Below are 8947 nucleotides of genomic sequence, written 5' to 3'. Positions count from 1 at the left end.
TATAAGGCAAATCAGTGATGAACTAAATAGATAATTTAGCTTCTTTGTTCCCAGACTGGTTTCCCTACCAGTGCTGAGAGTGACTGGCAACTTTTAAAAATTCAACACTGCCTGGGGCTTGGAGGACATAGTAAGCCTCAGTCCTGTATTTTCACTAGAGAGACAGCCTTGTACATAGTGAACCATTATACAGTGGGATAGGTACTGCCCCAGAGGTGGGAAGGTGTGATGTAGAATCACAAACAAGGAAGCAGTGAAATTTGGCTGGAGAGTTAACATTTTGTCAGGGCTTTGAGGACAACTAGAATTTAACCAGAATGATTTTTCTATTCATATAAATATGAGAACTTCCAATTGTACTTCTAAGTAAAAAGCCAGTCTCCTAGTTGATCCCCAGATCTAGCCTCCCAGTATTCACATATTGTATAAGGATTGCTCTGTATACCTGTATACATAGTGATGGAAGTGGCCGTGTATAGAGTCTAAGATTTGGTCATAAAAGACATTGCTGCTTCCATGTGGTCTCTTGGTGTACTTGCTCTGAGTGTAACTGACTGTTGTGTTGTGGGAACACTTAAGCAGCCTGGTGAAGAGGCTCATATGGGAAGAAATCAAGTTTACTCTGGGCCAGTGGCCACCCAGCTGAAGAGTATTTCCTAGCTTCCCTGGAACCTAGGTTTATCTTTGTGACTAAGTTCTTGAGAGCAGAAGAAATATGTGCAATTTCTAGTACTTGCCTTTAAAACATACGTTTGCAGTCTTTTTTCTTTTTTTTTAAATTTTATTTTATTTTTAAACTTTACAATATTGTATTGGTTCTGCCATATATCGAAATGAATCCACCACAGGCATACACGTGTTCCCCATCCTGAACCCTCCTCCCTCCTCCCTCCCCATACCATCCCTCTGGGTCGTCCCAGTGCACCAGCCCCAAGCATCCAGTATCGTGCATCGAACCTGGACTGGTGACTTGTTTCATATATGATATTATACGTATTTCAATGCCATTCTCCCAAATCATCTCACCCTCTCCCTCTCCCACAGAGTCCAAAAGACTGTTCTATACATCAGTGTCTCTTTTGCTGTCTCGCATACAGGGTCATCATTACCATCTTTCTAAATTCCATATATATGCGTTAGTATACTGTATTGGTGTTTTTCTTTCTGGCTTACTTCACTCTGTATAATAGGCTTCAGTTATTATCACTTCTGTAAGGAGCCTTCTTAGACTTTTTATCTCAAATTGCCCCCATGAAAATTTAATACTATAGATATATCATATCTGTTTCTGCACTGCATGTAAATATCTGCACTTTAGCATAAAAAGGACTGAAGTGTTTTTGCCCTTCTGCCACCTGAGAACCAGCGTTTGCCCTTTGGGGGTATTGTGTCCTTTTTGAGAATGCACATTTTAAAGGACTGGGTTTGTTCTCCCCTTCTTTGGGTTTGTTCTCTGTCTTCCTTCTTGTGGACAGAATTGTGTAGTGAGCTAACTTCAATTAGGCAGACAAAAGGAGAATGTAAGCAACAAAACAGAGGGAACTTGGAAGCTTAGGCAGCATCACAGGCCAAAGCTGCTGGCCTGTGACTAGACAGCTAACTGAGAAAGAAACTTACTCTGGTTTCATTTTCAACCATTAGTTTTGTCGTAGTAGAGTGTACTAGAGCTGAGAGTACTAGGGGCACATACAGGATCTTCATCAACATTTTAAGGTACATTTCAGAAACGTGAGAAAAAAATATTTGAGAATTTAATTTTCCAAACTTCAGTAAAATGATAATAGAAGGGGATAAAAAAGGCAAAGAGAGTGGAACAGGAGACCACAGTAATTTCAAGAACCTTTTAGAATATTGAAAGTTATTTTAGGACAGTGATCCCCAAAATGTAATCTCTGGCACAGCAGTATCAGTATTATATGGTCACTTACCAGAAATGCAGATCCTTAGGCCTCTCACCTCAGACCTACTAAATCAGAAACCCTAGGGTGGAGCCCAGTAATCTCTTTTAACGGACTCTCCAAGATGATTCTGATGTGTGTTCAAATTTGAGCAGCATTTCCTTCAAAGAATGGAGAGCCCCTTGAAAAGTTAGCCAGTTCACAGTGTTGTCCTTCCCTCACCCTCCATGCTCACTATTTGTTGGCTCTAGGGGCCAGAGAAGATGGGCATGAGATGTGCAAGCAGGAGTATCCTTTCGTCTTGGGGTGACCACCGTTAACATTCTGGTTACCATCTTTTCATGCATTTCTGTATGTGTGTACATGTGCATATCTTTTAATTTTATACGTATGAGATTGTATTGATATTTTAATAGTCACTTTTTAGTTAATCATTCTCTTCTAAACATTCCACATCTTAGCAATGTGGTCTTATATTAGCAAGATAATATATACATTTCAGCAAAATTTAGTTTATAAATATTTATAATTATATTGCTGAAATAGAAATATTATTTAGCTATACTTTTTTATGCAAATCAATGCAAAGAAATAGAGGAAAACAACAGAATGGGAAAGACTAGGGATCTCTTCAAGAAAATCAGAGATACCAAAGGAACATTTTATGCAAAGATGAGCTCGATAAAGGACAGAAATGGTATGGACCTAACAGAAGCAGAAGATACTAAGAAGAGATGGCAAGAATACACAGAAGAACTGTACAAAAAGATCTTCACGACCCAGATAATCACAATGGTGTGATCACTGACCTAGAGCCAGACATCCTGGAATGTGAAGTCAAGTGGGCCTTAGAAAGCATCACTACGAACAAAGCTAGTGGAAGTGATGGAATTCCAGTTGAGCTAGTCCAAATCCTGAAAGATGATGCTGTGAAAGTGCTGCCCTCAATATGCCAGCAAATTTGGAAAACTGAGAAGTGGCCACAGGACTAGAAAAGGTCAGTTTTCATTCCAATCCCAAAGAAAGGCAATGCCAAAGAATGCTCAAACTACCAGCACAATTGCACTCATCTCACACGCTAGTAAAGTAATGCTCAAAATTCTCCAAGCCAGGCTTCAGCAATATGTGAACCGTGAACTTCCTGATGTTCAAGCTGGTTTTAGAAAAGGCAGAGGAACCAGAGATCAAATTGCCAACATCTGCTGGATCATAGAAAAAGCAAGAGAGTTCCAGAAAAACATCTATTTCTGTTTTATTGACTATGTCAAAGCCTTTGACTGTGTGGATCACAATAAACTGTGGAAAATTCTGAAAGAGATGGGAATACCAGACCACCTGACCTGCCTCTTGAGAAACCTATATGCAGGTCAGGAAGCAACAGTTAGAACTGGACATGGAACAACAGACTGGTTCCAAATAGGAAAAGGAGTACGTCAAGGCTGTATATTGTCACCCTGTTTATTTAACTTATATGCAGAGGTACATCATGAGAAATGCTGGACTGGAAGAAACACAAACTGGAATCAAGATTGCTGGGAGAAATATCAATAACCTCAGATATGCAGATGACACCACCCTTATGGCAGAAAGTGAAGAGGAACTCAAAAGCCTCTTGATGAAAGTGAAAGTGGAGAATGAAAAAGTTGGCTTAAAGCTCAACATTCAGAAAACGAAGATCATGGCATCCAATCCCACCACTTCATGGGAAATAGATGGGGAAACAGTGGAAACAGTGTCAGACTTTATTATTCTGGGCTCCAAAATCACTGTGGATGGTGACTGCAGCCATGAAATTAAAAGATGCTTACCTCTTGGAAGGAAAGTTGTGACCAACCTAGATAGCATATTCAAAAGCAGAGACATTATTTTGCCCACAAAGGTTCGTCTAGTCAAGGCTATGGTTTTTCCTGTGGTCACATATGGATGTGAGAGTTGGACTGTGAAGAAGGCTGAGCGCCGAAGAATTGATGCTTTTGAACTGTGGTGTTGGAGAAGACTCTTGAGAGTCCCTTGGACTGCAAGGAAATCCAACCAGTCCATTCTGAAGGAGATCAGCCCTGGGATTTTTTTGGAAGGAATGATGCTAAAGCTGAAACTCCAGTACTTTGGCCACCTCATGCGAAAAGTTGACTCATTGAAAGAGACTCAGATGTTGGGAGGGATTGGGGGCAGGAGGAGAAGGGGATGACAGAGGATGAGATGGCTGGATGGCATCACTGACTCGATGGCGTGAGTCTGAGTGAACTCTGGGAGTTGGTGATGGACAGGGAGACCTGGCGTGCTGCGATTCATGGGGTTGCAAGGAGTCGGACATGACTGAGCACGATCTGATCTGATCTGATATATCATATATAGACACAACCCACAAGTTTTTCTCTTTTGAAGTAATTCATGAATCAAATTTTCTATTGTTGAGTCAATTTTTATAATTTATAGTTTGCTGAGAAGTCATGTGTGTTCTTTTGATTTTCAAATTTGTTGTCATAGGGTTGCATGTGATTATCTCTTGCAGTTTATTTAGTCTCTTTTATATCTTCTTTCTTCAGCCATCTCCCTCCTTCCCCACTCTTTACTAAAATCAGGGTTTTGGTTTTTTGTTCTTTCAAAGAATAAAGTTTTGGATTTATATATCCTTGCTGTTATTTTTAAAATTTACTCTTACATTTATCAATTCCTGCTTCCTGTTGTATTCTGTTTTTTATCCTTTTTCCTTACTTTGAATAATAATTTCTTTATATTTTTTAAAGCCTATTTAATGATTAAAGCATTTAAGACTCTAAAATTTCCTCTGAGGACTGTTTTAGTTTTTAAAGTAATATCTCATTGGTCTAAATCTTTTTTCTTTTCATCACCTTCTAAATGGTTTGTAACTTCATTTCTGATTTCTTTGCTCCAAATAATATTTAGTAGTATGTTTGTTAATTTTCAAATATTTACGATTTTTGAAAATCTTTTTACTTTTGGAATTTTATTGACTGATTAGAGAATGCAACATGTAAAATGCCTTCTTTAAAATACTTTTCCATTGTTCAGTTTATTTTTTTTCAATAATACTTATTTATTTTGACTGCACTGGGTCTTCATTGCAGCGGGCAGGCTTCTATAGTTGTGGTATGTGGGACCTTAGTTCCCCAACCAGGGACTGAACCCCTGCCCCCAGCATTGGGAGCGGAGTCTTAACCACTGGACTATTAGGGAAGTCCCCATCCATGGTTTATTTTATTTTTTAATTGCAGTTTAATTGCTATAATGTTGTGTTACTTTCTGCTGTATAGTGAAGTGAATCATCTATTGTTGTTCAGTTGCTAAGTCACGTCCAACTCTTTGTGACCCCATAGACTGTAGCACATTAGGCTTCTCTGTCCTTCACTATCTCCCAAAGTTTCTTCAAATTCATATCCATTGAGTCGGTGATGCTGTCTACTAACCATCTCATCCTCTGCTGCCTTCTTCTCCTTTGGCCTTCAGTCTTTCCCAGCATCATGATATTTTCCAGTGAGTCAACTCTTCGCATCATGTGGCCAAATTATTGGAGGTTCAGCTTCAGCCTCAGTCTTTTCAATGAATATTCAGGGTTGATATCCTTTAGAATTGAATTGACTGGTTTGATCTCCTTGCTGTCCAAGGGACTCTCAAGAGTCTTCTCCAACAGTTTGAAAGCATCATTTCTTAGACGCTCACCCTTGTTTATGGTCCAACTCTCACATCTGTATATGACTACTGGAAAAACCATAGCTTTGAACTATATGGACCTTTGTCAGCAAAATGATGTCTCTGCTTTTTAATACACTAAGTTTGTCATAGATTTCCTTCCAAGGAGCAAGTGTCTTTTAATTTCATGGCTGTAGTCACCGTCCACAGTGATTTTGGAGCCCAGGATAATAAAATCTGTCGCTGCTTCCACCTTTCCCCCTACTATTTGCCATGAAGTGATGGGATCGGATGCCATGATCTTCACTCTTTGAATGTTGAATTTCCAGCCAGCTTTTTCACTCTCTTCTTTCACCTTCATCAGGAGGCTCTTTAGTTCCTCATCACTTTCTGCCACTAGAGTGGTATCATCTGCATATCTGAGGTTGCTGATATTTCTGCTGGCATTCTTGATTCCAGCTTGTGATTCATCCTGTCCTGCATTTCATATGATGTATTCTGTATGTAGCAAAGAGTCGGATATGACTGAGCAACTGAACTGAACTGAATTCTGTATGTAAGTTAAATAAGCAGGGTAACAATATACAGCCTTGTCATACTCCTTTCCCAATTTTGAACCAGTCAGTTGTTCGAAGTCCAGTTCTAACTGTTGCTGAGTTTTGAGAAACCCAGTATAGGTTTCTCAGGACACGGTTACAGGAATTAGCTGTATGTACACCTATATCCCTTCCCGCCTTGGTTTATTTTAAATGACATAGCTGCTTGAGTACTTTTGCCCTGTAGGTTTCTTTGCTTTTCATAGAGAAGGATGGAATTACTAATTGACAGAATGTGTGCCATATATTTTAGAGTTTTGGTGCAAACTGGCTACAGAAACAGAACAAGAATTTCTTGGCCTAGGGGTTTTCTTATTTGTTAATTTTTTTCTACAGGCTTGGTTTAGAAGAGCTGAACAGTTAGCTCCATTTTGAGCTGAGTTTTCTTAGAACAAGGGCGGTTTGGATGACATGAAGTTAGGAGGTAAGGCCATTAAAAAAGCAAAATAAAAACAACTTAGGCTTTTTTAGATGCAACTGGGTGTTCTGGGAAGTTAACCAAAGTTTTGTAAGAGTGTTAAGCTCCAAACAAAGAAGGGAGAGCTTTTTGTGTAAAAAGACTACTGTTTGCTAGTTTTGCTAAGAATATAGATTGATGTTCATAAGACTTAAACCTTATGATGGGTTGGGGAGGGTGTTTGGCGGGGAAGTTGTCCCAAACTGATTGCCGGTGGACCATTTGTTGGACTGTAACAGTGTTTTATGTTTAGGATTAGTTGCCAACACTTTAAAATAAATAAAGCAGATTCAGACTTCCCTGGTGGTTCAGTGGTTAAGACTGTGCTTCCAATGCAGGGGTCATGAGTTTAGTCCCTGGTTAGGGGACTAAGGTCCTACCTGCCACGACGAGGCCAAAAGAAAAAAAAGCAGATTCACTCACACACACACACTACACATACACCAGTCTGCATTTCCAGTGTTTAAAGATTCCATGAAGGCTGAGATTACTTTAATGTGCTGCTGCAATAGACTGAAGCTGGGGTGTGCCTGTCCCTTTTAGAAAGACACCTCCCCTTGGATGTCTCCACCATTCCCTTTTGCCCCTAGTTTCGAGGCTAAGTGTCAGTAGTCAGTTATCCTTTGTCCTTGTGGTACTGTTTTTTCACTGTAGTTTTAAGAAGGAAGGACAGTATATTTTGAGTCCACTTTTCTCTCAAAAGTAGGGAAAGAAAAATGCATTTTGATTATTAAAAAAAAAAGATTTTTGTTGTGGAAATGCAGAATATTACTGTTTTAGTATGCAAAGTGTATCTGTATCAAAAGAGCACAAATTAAGATGCCATTTTATTTTTTTAATTTCAAAGCAGACTTTATTTTTATTATATGTTTATTTTGCCGGGTCTTAGTGGCAGCATATGGGATCTTCAGTCTTCATTGTGGCATGCAAACCCTTAGTTGGGGCATGTGGGGTCTAATTCCCTGACCAGGGATTGAACATGGGCCTCCTGCATTGGGAGCACCAAGTCTTAGTCACTGGACCACTGGGGAAGTCCCAAGATGCCATTTTAAAACCAACCATAGGTAGTAAGCAACATAACTAGTATATGGAAAAGTTATAATAGGGCTTGTTTTTGAATGCGAAATAAGGGACACTACTACAATATGTACCTGTTTACATGGTAAGAAAAAAAATTCCTGGGCATCAATACCATAAGCAATGCCTGTTGAGTAGAGCAGAAATTATGTACCTCAAACAGAAAAAAAGTAAACATAAATATCATTGGAAATACTGTTTCATAGCATACTGAAGATATGACCAGGTAATATTACAAATTTAAATCATTTGTGGCATTTTCGATTTAAGCTCATGAAAATACATAAAGAGATAATATCACACAGTTAACACGTCTAGTCAAGGCTATGGTTTTTCCAATGGTCATGTATGGAGTGAGAGTTGGACTATGAAGAAAGCTGAGCGCCAAAGAATTGATGCTTTTGAACTGTGGTGTTGGAGAGGACTCTTGGGAGTCCCTTGGACTGCAAGTAGATCCAACCGGTCCATTCTGAAGGAGATCAGCCCTGGGATTTCTTTGGAAGGAATGATGCTAAAGCTGAAACTCCAGTACTTTGGCCACCTCATGCGAAGAGTTGACTCATTGGGAAAGACTCTGATGCTGGGAGGGATTGGGGGCAAGAGGAGAAGGGGATGACAGAGGATGAGATGGCTGGATGGCATCACTGACTCAATGGACGTGAGTCTGAGTGAACTCCGGGAGTTGGTGATGGACAGGGAGACCTGGCGTGCTGCGATTCATGGGGTCGCAAAGAGTTGGACATGACTGAGCGACTGAACTGAACTCATTTGTGATGCCTGAAAATTTTCATGAAGACATTTTGGATTTGTTGCCCATGAAATGGCAATATCAAGTGACTCTTACATACCTTAGAAAAGTCTGTCAAAATTTAATGTAAGTGTATAAAAATGTATTAGCTTGGTTATAGATAGTGCTCCTAGATTAGTAAATAGTTGGGGTTAGCATTGGACCATGTTAAAAAGTCAAGGCCTAGATTTAATAATTTGTTTATTGCAGATTTTACTAGGAATAATTTTAGACTAAATGCTTAAAAAATGCAGCCAAGATAGTAAAGATCACCATAAATTGGATACTAATTCCTGAACTTCAGATGGTTCAAGACTTTGAAGAATTTATGGTATGCATAACCCTAGTCTTCAGTGTATAGTTTAGAGATGACAGTGCTTTTTTAATGGTTATAAAAAATCAATCTGTACTTGCATCCAAGGGAAAATCTTTCCTCTCAGTTTACCAGTGATGAATGACTCAACTATTTGGCTTTTTTGGT

The 8947-nt window shown here is 39.3% G+C and overlaps 1 long non-coding RNA gene across 1 annotated transcript; it reads left to right on the top strand.

The window, feature by feature from the left end:
- The first annotated feature begins 6137 nt into the window (after positions 1-6137).
- Positions 6138-8068, top strand: LOC123328693. The gene is made up of 2 exons (XR_006543715.2): positions 6138-6569; positions 7950-8068. It is a non-coding gene; the product is annotated as an uncharacterized LOC123328693 (long non-coding RNA).
- Positions 8069-8947: the final 879 nt, after the last annotated feature.

Source organism: Bubalus bubalis, chromosome 12 (assembly GCF_019923935.1).
Source record: "Bubalus bubalis isolate 160015118507 breed Murrah chromosome 12, NDDB_SH_1, whole genome shotgun sequence".
Taxonomy (NCBI): domain Eukaryota; kingdom Metazoa; phylum Chordata; class Mammalia; order Artiodactyla; family Bovidae; genus Bubalus; species Bubalus bubalis.
Note: the sequence above shows the minus strand (reverse complement) of the source record. Positions and strands in the feature narration are given on the sequence as shown.